Source organism: Phasianus colchicus, chromosome 11 (assembly GCF_987193195.1).
Source record: "Phasianus colchicus chromosome 11, bPhaCol1.hap1.1, whole genome shotgun sequence".
Lineage (NCBI taxonomy): Eukaryota > Metazoa > Chordata > Aves > Galliformes > Phasianidae > Phasianus > Phasianus colchicus.
This window is the reverse complement of record NC_143446.1, coordinates 5320556-5338415: the sequence shown is the minus strand read 5'-3', so window position 1 is coordinate 5338415 and position 17860 is coordinate 5320556. Positions and strand designations below refer to the sequence as shown.

Below are 17860 nucleotides of genomic sequence, written 5' to 3'. Positions count from 1 at the left end.
TGAACAGGCCACTTTCCACATGGCTGCTGAGGGTCTTTCATTCTGTGAGTCGGACAGTATCACCCAAGACTGAGGGCACTCAGAGCCAGCGAGTTGCTGAGCATTTCTAAATCCCTACAACTAGAACTATCCTTCAGTAACTAAGAAATATCACTTTCTTACACAGCAACATAGCAGGAAGAGATTTTTTTAATGGCATTTTTTCTGCTTCTACGAGTTTCATACCAACACCAGAATGCAGAATTAAACACAGAAGATGATTTGATAGATCCTCCTTGATAAAAATTCATACCTTCCACAAAGACTTTTTATGCTGCTGAAAGAAAATTTGTCGTATTTGTTAATTAACTATAAATCACACAATCCAATCAAACCTGAAGTTAAACAAAACCAGCAACATTTTTACCACCTAACAACACTCAGCTGAAAACCCAGTTCATATATTTGGAGCTTACACACGCTTCTTCCATGTTTTTGCTGAGGCCAAGCCAGTGCTGAACCATGATATCATAGAATCCTCACAGCTGGAAGGGACCTCTGAAGGCCACCCAGTCCAACTCCCCTGCAAAGAACAGGGGCAGCACAGCTAGATCAGGTTGCCTGAGGCCTTATCCAGCCTCACACTGAAAGTCTGCAGGGGTGGGGATGTAAATTACTCCACCATAGTTATGAGTCAAGAATACTGATTCAGACAAGAAAATAAGGCGCTGTGAAAATCCCACAGTCTGCTGTGTAAAACTGCTTCCCAGCATCTTGTTCCCTTCCTTAGTCCGTGAGCATCAACCAGCAGACCATAAGCTGTCACTGCTGCGTTCTGATGCTATCCCTGTGCTGTTCTGCAAAACCACTAAGTGATCTGGTTTTCAACAGACTGACTTCTTGCACTTTCTTAATTAAGACAGTTTTAGTTGGAAGGAGATCACTGTATCTTTGATTTGTATTCTCCCACTTTATGATTTTCTGACAGGAGTAACCTCTGAAAGTCTGCCAGCCTCTCTTAAATGAAAAAGATCCTGCAAATCAGATCAATTTAAGTTTCTGCTGTACTGATCCCAACAGTTATGCCTTACAGTTCTGTTGTTCGTTTGCCAATACAGAAGGCTTTGGTTATCTCTGTTAACCCATCTCCTGCTCCCAGCTACAGAACAATGTCCACTTGCACATACAGGGCAGCAACTTTTCTGTAGTTCTCCCCCCTACATGACAGTTTAAAGGAGCTGTGAATATAAGTGATACATAGGTTTGACAGAAGAGTGGAAACTAAGGCTGAGGTGTCTGTCTGAAACCCCAGGCAACAGTTTCATAGTGGCTGCACAACATCTTCTCATTTCTAAATGCTGTAATTTCCCCTGTGAGCTCAATCAGGGTTAGTTTAATCGATATGAATCAAAATCAGAAAAAATATTGCAGCAGCTGAACACGTTCTGGATTCAAATGGAACTTCTGGTGATAATGGAATCTCTTGGATTGTTTGCGGATTGTGCAGTAGAAGGTAAATCCTGTCCAAAAGCAACAATGAAAGCTTTCATAGGCACATGACTGCTATCTCTTGGGCAATGAACAACCCAATGATGTTGACTTCCCTGCCTCTCCAAGTTTTCAAATAAAACTCTTCTGCAGTACCAACAATGTTATGATTTCTACTGTACCAAGAACTGCTTCTGTCACACTAACAGTGCACTGGTTAATTTTGTCAGTAAAATATTAACTATAACTTGCAGTAGCTTATACACAGAGCTGGAAAAGCCAATGCTGAGATAACTACTACTGCAGTTAACTATTTATCAAAAACAACCCAGAAAGAAGTGAGGAAAAAAAATTCCTACAAAATCAAATGTGAAATTTATTAATGAAGAATACAGAAAGAAAAACTAACTGAGAGAAACAAAGGATTAAACTAGCCAAAACAACTGCAAAATGCACAAAGTAGTAGAAAGCAGCTGGCCTGTGCAACAGGACTATTTTGGCTCTCCTTTCAGAACCTGTGGAAACTTTGAACCAATAGCACACTTGGTCCTACATCTGCAGTTGTTGTTGTAACTGCATTTACTCGTGGTCCAAAGTCCTACTCTCTCTCTACTGCTACAAAAGAAATCTTAGTACAATTAGAAGTTACAAAATACCATACTGAAATAAACATTGGAGAACAAATTATTGTAAAATAAACATTAAAATGTTGTCTCAAATCACTGTATTGTTTATTTGTGGAATGCTCGCAATTGTTTTTTAAGGGAGTCATAAAAATTCCACACTCACCAGGCCTCCATTCATAAGGGCAATGAACTTCCAGAGGATCTGACTTTTTATACAACTCAAGAGAAATATTTTCAGATACAATAAAAAAAAAAGATTTAAATTAATAGTTTTATTCCTTAAACTGAGCAAAAACTTGCCTCAAACATAAACAATGAAAATTTAAAAAAATAAAGACCACAAGTCTTCTAACCTAAATACAATGCCCATTGTCTGGACTTCCTTATTTCCATGAAGAACATCTGATTTTCATTTTGGATTAGAACATTCTGCTAAAATTACTAATATACTGGGATTTTATTTAATTACAAAATTTCACGGAGAACAACTTCAGCTATGATCTGATTGCTGTTCTGTAACTGTAAATTCACATTCTAACTCTGGAGACAGCAATTCTAACCCAATGTTGAATGCCAGTATTGATGATCTCAGAGAGAACAGTAGTTCTCAACAGAAAAAAATCAGCACATAAAACTCAGGTCATCTGGCAGCTTTTGTCACTGCTTAGCCAGGGAAAATTTGGCTAGCAACTCGGCATCTCTGTAATTCCAAGAACTTCCAGTATTCTTCTGTGAATAGACCCTCACTTGCCAGAGATAAAAGCTAGCCTTAAAATGTGCTTAAATGAATGGTGAGAACAACACTGACAAACTTCGCTCTGGTATTTCACTTACTTGGCTATTCTGTTCAGTAAATAAAGATGGACGGAGATCTCAGTTGAACATGTGAACGTTCAGTAACAGAAGGGGCTTCTCTTTCCTGCTTGTATGTATGGAGGTATGCTGTATGTATGCTTATACATGGGAATTCTTAGGAGATTCAATGTATTCAGGCTCTTAAATGAACTGAATGTGACCTACCAGGCTAACAATAGCTTCAATACAAAAGAACATGTAAGAGCAACACAACAGATTCAATGCTGCTTTTTCAAGTGCCCTCTTTTTCCAGGATTGGAGAAATTATATCATTATTTATAAGACACATACAAAATAACACATAATTTAAAAAAATCTAATAAAAAGTATTGAGAATTTTACTAGAAAAGCCTAAAATAAAATGTCTGAGCCAAAATGGAAGGACTGCCTCATGTTGGAGCCCACTACTAGCCCAAATTTGGGGGCAGAGTATTTTTGACCATGCATACATAACATCTAAGGGAAAAGACAGAGGTTGCTCTGCATCTGGGGCAGCACATCCTTACACATATAGCCCTTCTTTTCCTCTAGAAACCCATGAAATTACTTTAGATCAAAAAACTAGTCTCTGGCAGGGAGAACAGGGGAAGGCTAATTAAACAAACAAGCAAAAAGAAGAAAGCTTCTTCAAGCTTTTTCTCTATGAACATTAGTCTTTAAAATGTAAATTTGAAGTCTGAACCTATGAAGTAACAAGTCTTAGCAAAGGTATTAGAATAATACTCTAGGCACAAGCTGTTGCACAGGTGAGGAAGGTTGCTGACATGGGGTAAGGGGCTTGACAAATACTTCTCCAAAATGACTGTTAAGTTAAACCTGACACTTAACAAACATGAAAAACAGGTAGCTGCAATTTCTGATTGCCCAATGAGAATATAATTATTGGAAGACACATGTTTGTACAGGAAGAAAGGGAAATCAATCTGCGTTTCAGACCTCTAAATTGACTTTATAGGTTAAAGAAAAAAAGAAAACAACAGTGAGGCAAGGTAAGCTTGCTGTGAATCCAGAAAATAGCATACCTGGTAACCCAAACACAGGAGATCAATAAAACACATGAAATACCAACGTAGTACTTGATCCTAATCTTAAGTATTGGTTCAGAAAGCAAAATTTAAAACAGAAATAAATTTAAAGATAAACCAGTCAACAACTTCACAGAACTACTAATGCAATTCATGTAATTAATAAAGCAGTTGCTGAAACGCAAAACATTTGTGAACATAAACAGAATTGGAACAAATTTTCTGTACGTGATTCTGACAGAAAATCAAATCTGCCATTGAGTATTGCTGTGTCAATATACTACATTACAATAACAATACAACACAAGTCTAGAACTGGTTTTTTTCAGAGTTTACCATAAAGTACATCAAGCAATGTTGTAACTCTGGAAGCTGAAAAGGTTAACTTTTAATTTCAAATCGTGCAGCTACCCACTTAAAACATACAGATGATATAAAGCAGAAATTTGAAGATAATGCTGAGAAGTGTAAACCAAATAGAGAAATTATATATGACAGGACATGAGAAAAAGTGTTATGAGCCAGTCAGACAGTTAGCAACACATGGGATTAAAGTAAGTGAATGAGAAAGTAGAATTTCACCACTAAAATGACAGTGATGACACATCTTGAAAAACTAAAAGCAATACTGAGCAAATTTAAAACTGAAAAAATAACTGAAATGGAAGGTTTCAACAAAACTATACAGGTATAGGACTTTGGCATTTTAAAGTGAACTGGAAAAACACAACAGAAGGATGAGACGCTCTGAATACTTAAAAGAAAACACTTGTTGCCCATGAATGAAATAGCTCCATCACCCAACAGCAACAAAACTGTGACAGTAAGAGGGAAATCAGAAAGTATTTACGGAAAATAATAACAATAACAGTGGCTTGCATAGTAACAACATGTGTCACTATCAATGTAGGCACAAGAGAGAGAAAAAGAGTTCAGTCCAAACAGTTTGAAAAATACCTTTGGGTGGGACACTCTAAGAAAAATTAGCTGAAAGCTTGCAAGGCAAGATAAATTCCAGCTGTTGTTCTTTGTGGGCTAACAGATTTTTCCTACTTGCCACTAATATATAACATTGGCTAGAGACAATTTCTATGCCTCCATCTCTAGATAAATATAAACAAAACAGTCTGTCTTTAAGATTTTCAATGCACAATATCTCGTATTGAATGAAGCAAAAAAATGAAAAGTTAATTTATTCCAATGCAATATGGAATAGGTTCTGCTAGTGAGTATACAAAATTTCATTCCAGAAAATGTTCTCCACATGGCTGGCTCTGCAAATGCTCCTTTAGTCTCAAAGTTATAAGGCCAAAGTGGACTGGGCCAGTCAGCTGGGTTGGTTGGTTTGCTTTGAACAGTGCTCATGTAGTTCAGAATGATCCTCTCCACACTCCTCTTCCTACTTAAGGTCAGTACAGAAAAACCACAATGCAGTGGTGTGTCTCAAATATATTACACCACATACTGTACTAGACTTCTGAAAACAGTCACTTGGGCAGATGATGACAGGGAGCATACTATCTGTTCATAACATTAAAAAAACCACCCACTTATAGGCTACTGTAAACAGGAGTTGATACATCACTATCAAACACTCTGAAATATGTTAAGCATGTCACCCTAAGAAACTCTACAACATGCACCTGGATTCTTTTTTTTAATTCTCTCTTCACTGCATCTATTCAGCGAAGCACTTCAATGCCATAAAACTGAACACTTCAAAAGGAACAGAAGATAACATATAAGAAAAATTATAGGCTTTATTCTACGGGGGATGTTTTATTAATGCTGAAAGCTTAATATAGTAATGAGACCCTACGTAAAGGGGGAAAAAAAAAACAACAACCTGATCACGAAATAGTTATCTGAGAAATCTACTCTGGGTTTTGATGTAGTTTCATCCTCAGTGCAAAATTAAAAAGACTGAGAAAGGACTTTTCCAATTTGCTGAAATCCAATCACATACGGATTTCATCCAGGTCTATAGCTCAAAGGCAAAAGGGATTTAGTAATATTTTTACAGAAATAAATTCCTGATTCACATTACAAAGCAAATGTCAACTGAAACTGAAGAACAATTTCTGTCATTAAACGTTTTGCTTTTCTAGTCCAGCCTGTAACAAAAGCAGCAAGACTATTTCAAAACTGAAAACCCTTTCATCATTGGTTACTGCTCATTTCTCATTTAGACTTAACACTGACATTAAGACATGAAACACTAATTCTGCATCATGGTAACAAGCAAATAATGACTGCTTAACTAAATCCAATATCCCAATGAATATTCTGAAATTAACCAGATGTTAAAAATTGTTTTGTAACATCTCCACAGCACTACAGTCTTCATATAATGGAAGGGGATGCAACTTTCTGCAGCAAGTGATTGTATGTTACACCGGTCTTTAAGCTCTGTTAATGAAGCAGTTTTAAAATACAGCCATTTTATATATAGCTGAGATTAATGGAGTGATCAAATTGACAGGATATGCATACATGGAATGCTTAATTCACATAAAAAAGGGACCTTGAAGCAATCCAACACACCACAGTGCTGTTTGGAATTTCTGCTTCATCGTCCCTTGTAGTTACACTAACACTGTGACTAAATTTTGGAGATGCTGCAGAAAAATGCCAAAACTCAGTGCTTTTGTTTCTAAACTCATATTTTCCCACTTTCTTTTTATATGGAAGATACGTTATGTTTTAAAACTATGTTCAATACTCTTTGTGCCCCTTTTAATTGCAGAACATTTATAGCTAACTCACTTGGCCTACCTAGCATTTCAACAAGCTCCAGACTCCTTCCAAACTGCAACAGCTGCCAATTCCTTTCTCTATCCCCAGGACAGGATTTTCAAGGGCACTCAATGCTTGTCTTGCTTAGACACACATAGCATTGACATTGTCTCTCATAACTGTGCTTCCTGACTGCTTTCTCCATCTTTTCCCTTCAAGAATCAGACCACAGACACCTCCAGGAAGGAGAGCTCCTCTCTCACACGCATTGGAACAATACATCCTTTAAGATACATGTTTAAATTCCCACGCATGTCACAGAATCGTAGAACCATCTAGGTTAGAAAAGACCTTTAAGATCACCATATCCAACCATCAACCAAGCACTGCCAAGTACACTGCAGCCATGTCCCTTAGTGCCATGTCCACATGTCCCTTGAACACCTCCAGCAATGCGGATTCCACCATCTCCCTTTGCAGCCCATTCCAATGCTTGACCACTGTCTCCATGAAGAAATTCCTACTGATATTCAGTCTAAATGCCCCCGGTCTTGTGTCTTATCAGACAAATCATTTCAGTTACAAAAAATACTGGTTTCTCCATGTAAGTCCTAATTTATTACTTTCTTTAAATACCTAGTAATTTGGAGGCTTAAAGAATAGCACAGTAAAATTCATCACAGCTAAAGACTGTCAAATCTACTGATTCATTTCATATTTCATTCATTTATTATGCTTCACCGATTCTAGATCTAAATGTTTTGAACAAAATAATGAAACTACATACGACTAAAAGCACCAACATCTATAAGATCCTTCCAGACTTTGCCAGCTTCTTTAATCCAAAGTAATCATGTTTCCTAGTATGTCCTATGATGTTTGTAATAGCATCTCACTGTAGTAGCAACGGTATTAATGTTATAGCTCTCTTACATGCCTGAAGTATTAATCAGATCTCATATTAAATATCAAATCAGAGTACTCTTGATACACTTTCTGAAACAGATTAACTAAACAGAGTCCCACACAAAATTAAGAAAAAAAAGAAAATACAATGAAGATCTATACAGTGAAATTGTTTTTGATACTGGAATCAGATTGTAACTTTCTGGGTACTGTTTTGCTAACTTACCTTATCCCTTCAGATTAAAATTACCCTTTTAAATAGGCAGTCTACTCTATGAGTGATTTTCTCCGCCACATAAGTTCTTTGTTTTCCTCTTAAACAGAAGAGAGAGAATCAAAATCTCACTTTATAATCAGAATGAAGAATAGTAGATTTTTTTTGCTGTAAAAATCACATTTCTTTGAAAGCAAAACGTACAACAGTCATAATATTCACTCAGTTTATAAATGTCTTCATGAAAATAATTCTCTTTCATGAGTAAGCTTAAACTCTAGCAATCGCTAGCAATTTTCCAAACACAATAACCTATATCTAATACTGTCCTGAGAGCTCTCACAACATTGTCCTCCAGCTATTGCTTATAAATCAGTAGCTCCAACTGACACAAAACCTGAAAGTCCAGGAAAATCAATGTTCTAAGTATTTCATTACATATCTAAAAAGTGTGAGCTTGAGTTTCACAGTTTGGACTCATTCCAAAGGTTGTTCTCAGTTATTCCATCCCTCACTATGGGCAATGCAAGACAGCTGGAGTAGATGATGACCACAGCAGTATCCATATGTGCTGCTGCCATGAACGTATGCTAGCACAGTTGGACAAACTTACTGAGTATACATAATTCAGTATAGAACTCTGCCACAGGAACATGAAAGATACACTGTGTCATCAGAGAAAATTTAAGGTATTATAAAAGCAGTAAGAAAGCCTACAACCGTGACTGCTCTTTAGAATAATGCCATGACTGCCTACAAAGTTGAAATACAGTACTCAGCAGCCATTCACATATGACAGCTACAACAGATTCACATTAATTCTTTATATGAATGAACTTCCATCATTTCACTCCCACAATTCTTTTCAGTATTTCTTACAGTGAGCAAAACTCATACAATGAGATTTTCTTTTGGAGACTGGAAATAACATCTTATTTTCCATTTGCCCCATCTTTGTCCATTAACTCATTAATGTTACTGAGAATTAAAAGCCTAAATGTCATAAGTGTCATCTCCCCAAAACAAACACAACATTAACAATAATAAAAATTTATTACATATAAGGTTATTTGCCTGTCAAGAAAGAGATGAAACTAATGATTGATATATTCTACCAGCCAACTCCATCCTTCCAGGACACACATACAGTTATCATAGGTAGCATACAGCATCATATTACCATTAGTTTGGTATGCACCATGTGTAGCAGAGGCAGATCCACAGATTAGGACATACAAATCACTCACCCAGGAAGAAAAAAAGGCTACACGTTTGCCAACTAAGATAATTAATGTGAAATGCATGTTTTTACAAGGGCTATTTAAAGAAACAGTATTTGTGGGAAGAATGAGTCAGAGCAAACTTCATACGCTATAGTTACTCAAAGTGAAAAGACAAAGGGAATTAGAACTTACAAGATTATTTTTTTTTAAATAACTAAGAAACATTAGCAAAAACAGCTGTTGCACTGTAATAATTTAAAATAGCTCTGTTATGCCTTCATATTCTCTTCTAGTAGTGGTTTTCTCTCTTTTTAACTTTCATTTTGGATTTGCTATTTGCTATTGTTGGCACACTATTTCAGTAGACACTAGATAAATAAATTTTTCAACAACACAGACCCTTTTAAAACTCTTTAAAAATCTCTTACCCCCCATCCCCTGAGATGCTGAAAAACAATGATTTAATCCTTCACAAGTTTATTTGTGCATCCCTTCTCTGTTTCTTTGACTTTTATTGTTGCAATAGTTATAGCAAAATAAGTATCTTAGATGTTATCTTTAAGTAATAGGTTGTATCATTTCCTTAACTATGTATTTTTTGTGTTTCCTGATTAACCTACATGATTTCACAGCTAGCAGAGGATTACATTTATGTCAGACAAGCTTGAGACAGCACTTAAAAAATCAGTATGTTTGTTTCACATACAGTGAAAGCATCTAAACAGAATCATTATAGTAAGATGACAAAGTGCTAATACACTTGCAACTGAATATTTCTCTAGAATTCTTTCCATAATAATACTGCTTTCATTAAATTCCAAACAGACTACTTTTATTATACTTGCCTTTGCATCAACTGGAACAAAATCAATTCACTTCTCATCCTAATCTGCTATGAAAGAACCACGAGTCTTTCAACAATCCTTCTGCAACATTCTATACTCTAAGACAAGAGCTGCACATATACCTTCATAAACAAAGGCTTCAGGATATCATGTAAGCACAGCTTTATAGTCCCCTGAGCTTACAGAATGACTGAAGTATCCATCGGCACACAGTGCTTTAGTTGAAGACAACATTGACATGTGTGTCTACTTGATTTAACAATTTCAGTACCCAATGCTCACTCAGAATCTAGGGAGTGCTACAACTCATTGCTGATTGAAGCACAGCAATTAATATTAATTCTTAGGATGGGTTTTTCTGGCAAAGTTTAAAAGACAAGGACAATAAATTCATCCTGTATCTTTTTTTTTCTTTTTAACTTTATGCTATCCAAACTTAAAAATTAAATGAGAAATGTATATTTCGTGAGTATTTTTAGTGCCTCTTCAGGTCAGGTATGACTTTTAGTTTCAAGAGAGAACCTTTCATCAGTTTGCACCCAATTCAAGCAACAGAAGTCACTGCTAAGAAAAACACAATCAGTTAAGTGATCCATATCTTCAAAGGCACAAAATGACTAACCTTGGAATCAAATCCGGGTTTTAACTATGAAATTGGTCATTTGCTATCACTACTAAGCTATCAGATGACCCCTCCAGGATTCCAGCCAACTCCACAAATACAAAATAAGTTTGCTAGAAAGTGAATTTCAGTTGGAAGCCAAGTTACAATGTGTTCAAGAAAAGAGACTTTAAAAAAGAAACTTTACTAGAACCTGAATTAGAATAAAGCAAAGGAAATACCAGCATTCATAGAGACACTCATTAAAGGGTGAATACCTGGAAAGTATTCAGAATCAAACAGGAAGATAACTCAGAACTGTAAGAGCTATGGACAACGTTCATTTTAAGGGCTATTTAAATTCACTGTTACTGATCTATGTCTGTTTGATAAATCTCAGCAAAATTAGTGTCAACTCAACTTTAGCCAATATTATTTGCATTATAGTAGCAACAAAGATGCAAAACTTTAAATAAGCACATTGATATAATTATTCCATGCTTCATAAAAATCAAATGCTAATAACTTATGAAAATTCAAGTTGAGAAGTGGTATACAAGGATTTTTCCATAAAAGATTACCACAAAAGACTAAGTCTTATGTTGATGGTTTCTTATCAGAATGCATGATGCTTAACTTCCTTAACTTTTCTCTGATTGTCATATGAATCAACAATCACTAGCATTGAAAAGAACTTGTGGTAAATCTGCACCATTTTTCAACAACTCCTAACATTATCATCATCAACTTCATTTATTATGAATTAATAGTTCCAGATGTATTTAAAGTAGCCTGTAAAGTTGAAAAGGCTACTGCTGTTCATACAGAAAGGTCTTGCAGACAAACCAGATGATGACAATAATAAAATAGCAATGCATTTTGTGTATGTGGTATATTAATTTGTATTTTGTACAATCAATTTGAATATATGTAAGTGCACAAGTTCTCTTGTACAACTCTCTAAAACAAATGTCGTAAGAGAAGGTTTAGAGACACTTACAGAGAATATATAGGTTGTCAAAGGAATGCAAACATAGTTAATGATTATATACTCTTAAGGACAACATTTAAAGGCCTACAAGACAAAGTATATTAAAGAATGGGGGATGGGTGAATTCATACATAATACAGTAACTCCATTACCATTCAAACATTCTACAGTTTAGTGAATGCAGAGGCAGACTCGCCTCGAGAAATTCATAGCACCTTTGGGTAAGGCTACAATAGTCTGTGTTTATTGAAATCTGCATCTGGTAGTAATTTGTCCAGCAGCAAACTTTTTTCTTTTTTTCACTCAAGTAATCTAGAGGGGCCCATATACTCAGCAACTGTTCATTTGCACTAAGATGCACATTGTATAATTTATGTTCCTAATTATAAAACAAAGTTTATCAGCATGTTTGTCTGTGTTGTGTAATTTCTTATTCTTCGCATGAGAATAATAGAATGCGTCTTGAACAGTCTATTCATTCCTCATTGTAGCAAAACATATTGGAATGGAAGATATTTAATTCCTAAATTATATCACTTCTCCCTTCTTTACTGGAGATTTTTTTTGTAGAGAAAAAGGAATCAACAGAATTCAAAAACCTTTCTGGAATAATCATCCCAACTCCCTACACTTCCACCCCTCAAAAAGGAACCAAACAGATATAATCCTAATTTGCCAACTATTATTTTAGCAATGATATACCTAGTTCAAAATTGAGGTCTAGCCCAAAAGAAAGCGTTGTTTTTACAAAGCCACCTCTGCAAAAAACTGGCTGGATATTTTGGAAAATGCAACTCTTCCTTTCATTGCCAACATCTAATTCCCATACTCACAAGGAAGGAAAGCTGATTAAAGCATGAGCCAAGAAAAGTCAGCATCCTGAGAAGGGAAAGGAAGGAGGCTGAAAGCATCGCACCTATAGGACCGTGGCTACCTCTCCTGTTACACACTTGCTTCTGTCTCAGTGCTTCAGTTTCTTGCTGATTGTGACTATCCTGCCTTCACTAGAATTCCAGCAGAGGAATTAAAACTGATACAATTTTCTGAGGTTACTTCAAGAATTATGAACACTTTTTAATCTCTTTTGTCTCAAGTGGGGCTTCTGGGCTTCCTCATAGCAAGACAGTAGGAAGTAAGAGTTATGGTAGCAGAAAAAAAATAAACAGTAATTTTTAGATGCAATCATATTAAGGCATGACATATCCGCATGCATGCAAGATCATTTGGCTGGATCTCACGTGAAGGAGATCTGGGAACTTTATCATACATTTACAGATAGTGTTATAGTTACAGAGAAAAACAGATTCAAATCACAGTTACATCACTTTTAAAAATAAAAGCATAAAATGAACATCCATTTAGTGTAGGTTGTCAAGATTTTAAAAGGTTATTCCCTAAAAGTTTACGCCAGGGATTTCTGAAGCCAATTATCATGAGACAAAGAGCCCTCTGACACTTCCTGGGTTTTCATTTTTCATTTCTGCGTTGTTGTTACTGTCTTCACTAAACAGTGGGACCTCAGTGCCATTTAATTTCATTAAATCTCATCAGGACTGCTGTCAAATCTTCATTATAAATCTAGCAGAGCAAGTACTGACAGGAATCAAAGGCTACCTGAATCTTTGCAAACAGAACATGAAAGGTCTAGGTACAGTACATGATGTACACGTCCATCAGCTTCCATTGCCTAAACCCTCTCTGTTGTAAATACAGAGTAACGACTGAGCAGGAAAATGTAGATTTGCATACTTGTGATGTGAACACGCAGAATTGTACCATTTTAAGCAGAGTAAGAAGATAAGAGTATAAGATCTATCACGGGTTTGAAGTTATTAGTGTCTTTTCCTAGTCAGCTAAGTATCTCTCACAAACACATGGTTGCTGTTGTGAGGTAATAGTGCCCTCTCAACAGGGAGAAGTGGAAACAGAGTATAAGGAGAGAACAAATAAGCCAGAAACATCTGGATTCACTTATGAAGAAAGATTTTACAATCTCAGAGTGCAACTTCCCACAAATTGCAAGTTGCCAGATGTAGCAAACGAGAATTTAAAGGAAATTCATGTACATAACTTCAATGTTTTGAAGTGACACATCACTGGTATGACTCCATACCAGTTTTTAGGCATGGAGTTGAGAACTGCTTTAACCTAGGAATCTAAGTAATGTCTAGGAATACAGAGCAAAAGCACTTTCTAAAGTCTACCTCCACGGGAAATCTAGTTGAATTTTTAATTCCTTTGACTGCCTGCTTCATGGGATTATATTTTATGTCTGGATTTGTAGACTTCTTTTCTTTTTCTTTTTTTCTTTTTGTCTACAGCTGCTAACAAAGCAGTCAAAGGAAGCAAGTCAGTATTTCCTCACCAAAATACCAGGTAGGTGAAATGGAAACAGAAAATGGAAACAAGACAGCATGCAACAGAGACATGCAACATTTCTGCCTCAGTCAAAGATCAGAAGTTCCCAAAGAAAAAAGTTTTCCCTATGTAACATCTACTTTTCACTTCTAGTCCAAAGTCAAAGAATATTTGGGATGGGATATTTATCGTGGTGCAGGTGTTCTGCTGTACTTGCACAAACTTCATGCCCTATCACTGGTTAACTCCAAGAACAGCTCTTTCAGTCCTCTTCTGTCACATGTGACAGTTGGTGCTAACTAGCCCAGCAACGTCAGGAACTAGCACAGAAATGATGTTAGAACGTTGAAAGTTTTCATTCACACTAATCCACTGTGATGGACCATTACAGGTGAAAATTGAGGTACATCTCCTTCTGTCTTATGAAACACAGTAGGAAAGAATGTGATTAAGCATAAAGAGTTTCCTACAGGCACTACTACTTTCTATATACATCAAATCCATCACTTTTTCAGATTTTACAGCTAGCTTACAGCAGTTCAGAAAAAATTTCTAGTGCCTTTTGCAGTTAAAATTAATGATTAACTAAAAATATTCTAATATCTTCTTATTATAAGTTCAGACCTAGTGAGAGCAATTAAATTAGTTCATAAAAAAGAAAATTAGAGTATGTTTGCAACTGTATTTCCCATGCTGACGTTGTTAAAACAGGAAACATGAGAAAGACAAACAACCTTGATCTCTCTTCATAGAAAATGCCTGACATAGAACAGTACTAATGTCCACTGATCAATGCTGTTTATGCTCATTTGTGCTCAAATGCTATGCACATATTATGAGGAACACAGACTATATATTAATAGTACAGCAATTTCATAGCACGTTGAATGGTGCTATATTCCTACAGCTAATTTTTATTACAGCTCATAAAATGAGGCACTGACTGCTATTTGTTGCATAGCCTTCTCCCCCCCACATGAAAACCAACGAGGCTGAGTTCACCCAGAGCAGTACTTTCCATTTTATAGCTAATCAAGGCTTATGGTGAAAATTTATATGTAGAGAGCTTTAAACTCTATCAATGTTTTGGCAGTATGACAGTAATTCACGGTTTAAATAAAATCCATGTATAAATGAGATAAGTTAGCAGCTGTTGCTAACCCACATATCGGTATGAGTCAATCATCAACTATTCCATTCCTTTTAGTGGTTTTTGTCAGTTTTTTTTTCCCCTCAAAGTATTAATTCTTACATTTGCAAGTTCAGGTTTGGAGCAAGGAAACAAAGTGACCTGGAAAACAGGAGTACAATTCTTAAGTGAGCTCGGGTAGCTCCCAACAAGAACTGTATGCTGTGGAAGCAAGGCCTAAGTGCTGATGTGAGAGTTTCCCACTGCTTCTTTTGGCTTTCAAAGCCACGTGTGCCATCAGCGTCTCTTAATGAAGCTGTACATAAATATCTAACTGGTATGAAAAGATTAAAAATGTTTCACGGAACCTCAATTAAAGTCAGATGTGGAGAAAGCAGAAGCCTGAAATTTACTGTCATTTTAAGACAGAATAAAAGCAATTGTTAGTAATATTTACTCAGTAAATTGTCATATTAGGGAAGCCACGCAGAACATTTATAATTTCCTGATGCATCTTACGTTAAAGAAACAGGTGCTCTATTATTTTGTGATTAGTATCAAATTAGAACCAAAACTTCATTTGTGTTATGATTCTTCTCCTGTTGAACACTGAATTATGGCTATATAAATACCAATCATTTAAAAAATACACAGTAATTTCAACATGCCAGTAATACTTAGGTCAACAGCACTGGAAGAGGAAACTGAACAATGCAACTTATAAAGGTATTTAGTATGTGAAAATCCTGCATATCTTACTGCAAATTGTGTTGTTTCAGTGTGGGCAAACATAGTCTATACCAAGCATGTAGGGAAGGTAATGTTTTCATAGAAACTTAAGATCATCCAAAAATGCTATGCTTAATGTGGTCAGCCTCTTTTACAGAACATGCATGGCATATCCAGGACCTCTTCTGAGCACCTCAAGACCAGTTTAAAAATTTGCATATTAAAGCATATATACAAACATACATCATGAAAGCAGCTTTGCTTAGGTAAATAAAATGCCAGTGATATAACTTTAGATGCAATTTGCTGAAGCACAGGACCAAAGTGACAAAAGTTCCAACTCTTCTGACAACTGCCTGAGTAAAACGCCTCTTCAAATGCTCTTAATGAATCAAGATTTTAAAAGAGTTCCTTTTTGGAAAAAAAATAAAGGGATGTATGTCTCCATGTTTGATGCAAGTTTATTAGCCAAATGTAATCAACAAGTCATCTCATCCAAATCAATGATCCTACATAGTGAATTACAAAAAGAACTCTTGCATCACTGGAGTAAACTTACTGTTGGGTGAAATTCTATTCAATAGAAAGAAAGGAAATCTTCAATTATTAGAAACCAAAGTTCAACTGCAAAATCTCTTTGAAGAATGAAAGTGCAGAAAGGCAAGTAATTTCTCACCAGAACAGTAGAACAGCCAAACACTCAATACTCTAATCATCAAAGTCGGCCATACGTGTCTCTTGAAACCGCCCTCACCTTGGGGTTAAAGAGCACCTAAGCGAACTCTTAGTATACTTGGTATCCCATAAAAGACATTTGCTTACTACTTTTGTTGCAGTCATTAGAATGCCAGGTATCAAGAACATCTTAAATTGAGCACTGATCTTAAATCAATAACACCTAAATTTTAGAGTATACTTTTTCCTATGAGCAGCCCAAAAGTAGTCAGAGAAGTCATCTGGCAATCTTCCAACTCAGCTGTATAAACTGTTCATAGATTTTGAGGAATCATTATTCTATTGAGCAGGATTTTATTTTTATCCTATCTGCAAAACGAAATTATACTACTGTTTTATTATATAGAACTACTCTGTTCTTCCACCTATGAGCAATGACATCATTACATAACCTCACTACTGAACTCAAAGATTTTTGAAAGTACTTTAATTCCATCTATTTCTGATAAACTTTGAACTTTACAAAGTTACAATAAACTTGCAGCAGACTCTACATTCTGTAAAGAGTGGCTAAAACTTTATAAATAAACACATGCATGCAGTATGAAGCAGCAGAATTAAAAAATAAATAGCTGCAAAACAATTTATTACTAACTAGGGCAGAAATAATTCTTTTTAATGCTGTCATTAGCTGACTAACGACTTCTAAGCATCCTACAAGTCATGTATGGCAATCAGACTACAATCACTCTTCTTGCTAATAGGTAGCACCTGGTAAAGAGTATTTATTTTGCTTTGCTGGATCCCCTCATATATGCTAAGTTTTTGTAGGCATCACTAGTCTGATTTAAGAGTGCATCAAGTATTTTATGGTTTAATGTCTCCAGCATCTGCTCCAATTATTTTAAAAGGTTAAAACATGAAACAGAGAGTCAAGTCACTATTATTCCTGCAAACCTTATTAAGTAAAAGCGTTGAGTCAATTGCAGCTGAAAAAACAGTTATAGCATTTGCACAGGCTACAGTAACTAAATAATCACTTTTTAAAGCCAACTCTGGAAACATCCATGTGATACTGTTGCACCACAATTAAATTATGTTGAGGAGTATAGATTTACAGATGGAGGAAGGATTATAAATCATTATTAAATGCAACTTTAAGACAGATACTCTTTTTGATTGAACAGACTCAATATCACAACTTTTTCGATATCTCTCATGAAAGCAGAACACACATTTAATTCCACATTACAACTTCTGCCACTGAATGAATAAATGAACAGCATTGTTTTCCTCATACTGTAATCCATGAAGGAGCAAAGCTATTGTAATTTAGACTGAGTTAAAACGATAACTGGTTTTCTTACACCACATACTACAAGTCAATTCTTTTCTTTAAAATAAACACTTATAAATTCTGATATTAAAAAGTTCTGATTAATTTTCAAAAACGTCTAATCTTCAGTCCCAACCAGCAGCA

The 17860-nt window shown here is 35.7% G+C and overlaps 1 protein-coding gene across 6 annotated transcripts in view; it reads right to left on the bottom strand.

The window, feature by feature from the left end:
- Window positions 1-17860, bottom strand: part of ATG7 (autophagy related 7) — a 113898-nt gene that overhangs the window by 50514 nt on the left and 45524 nt on the right. The window lies entirely within an intron of this gene.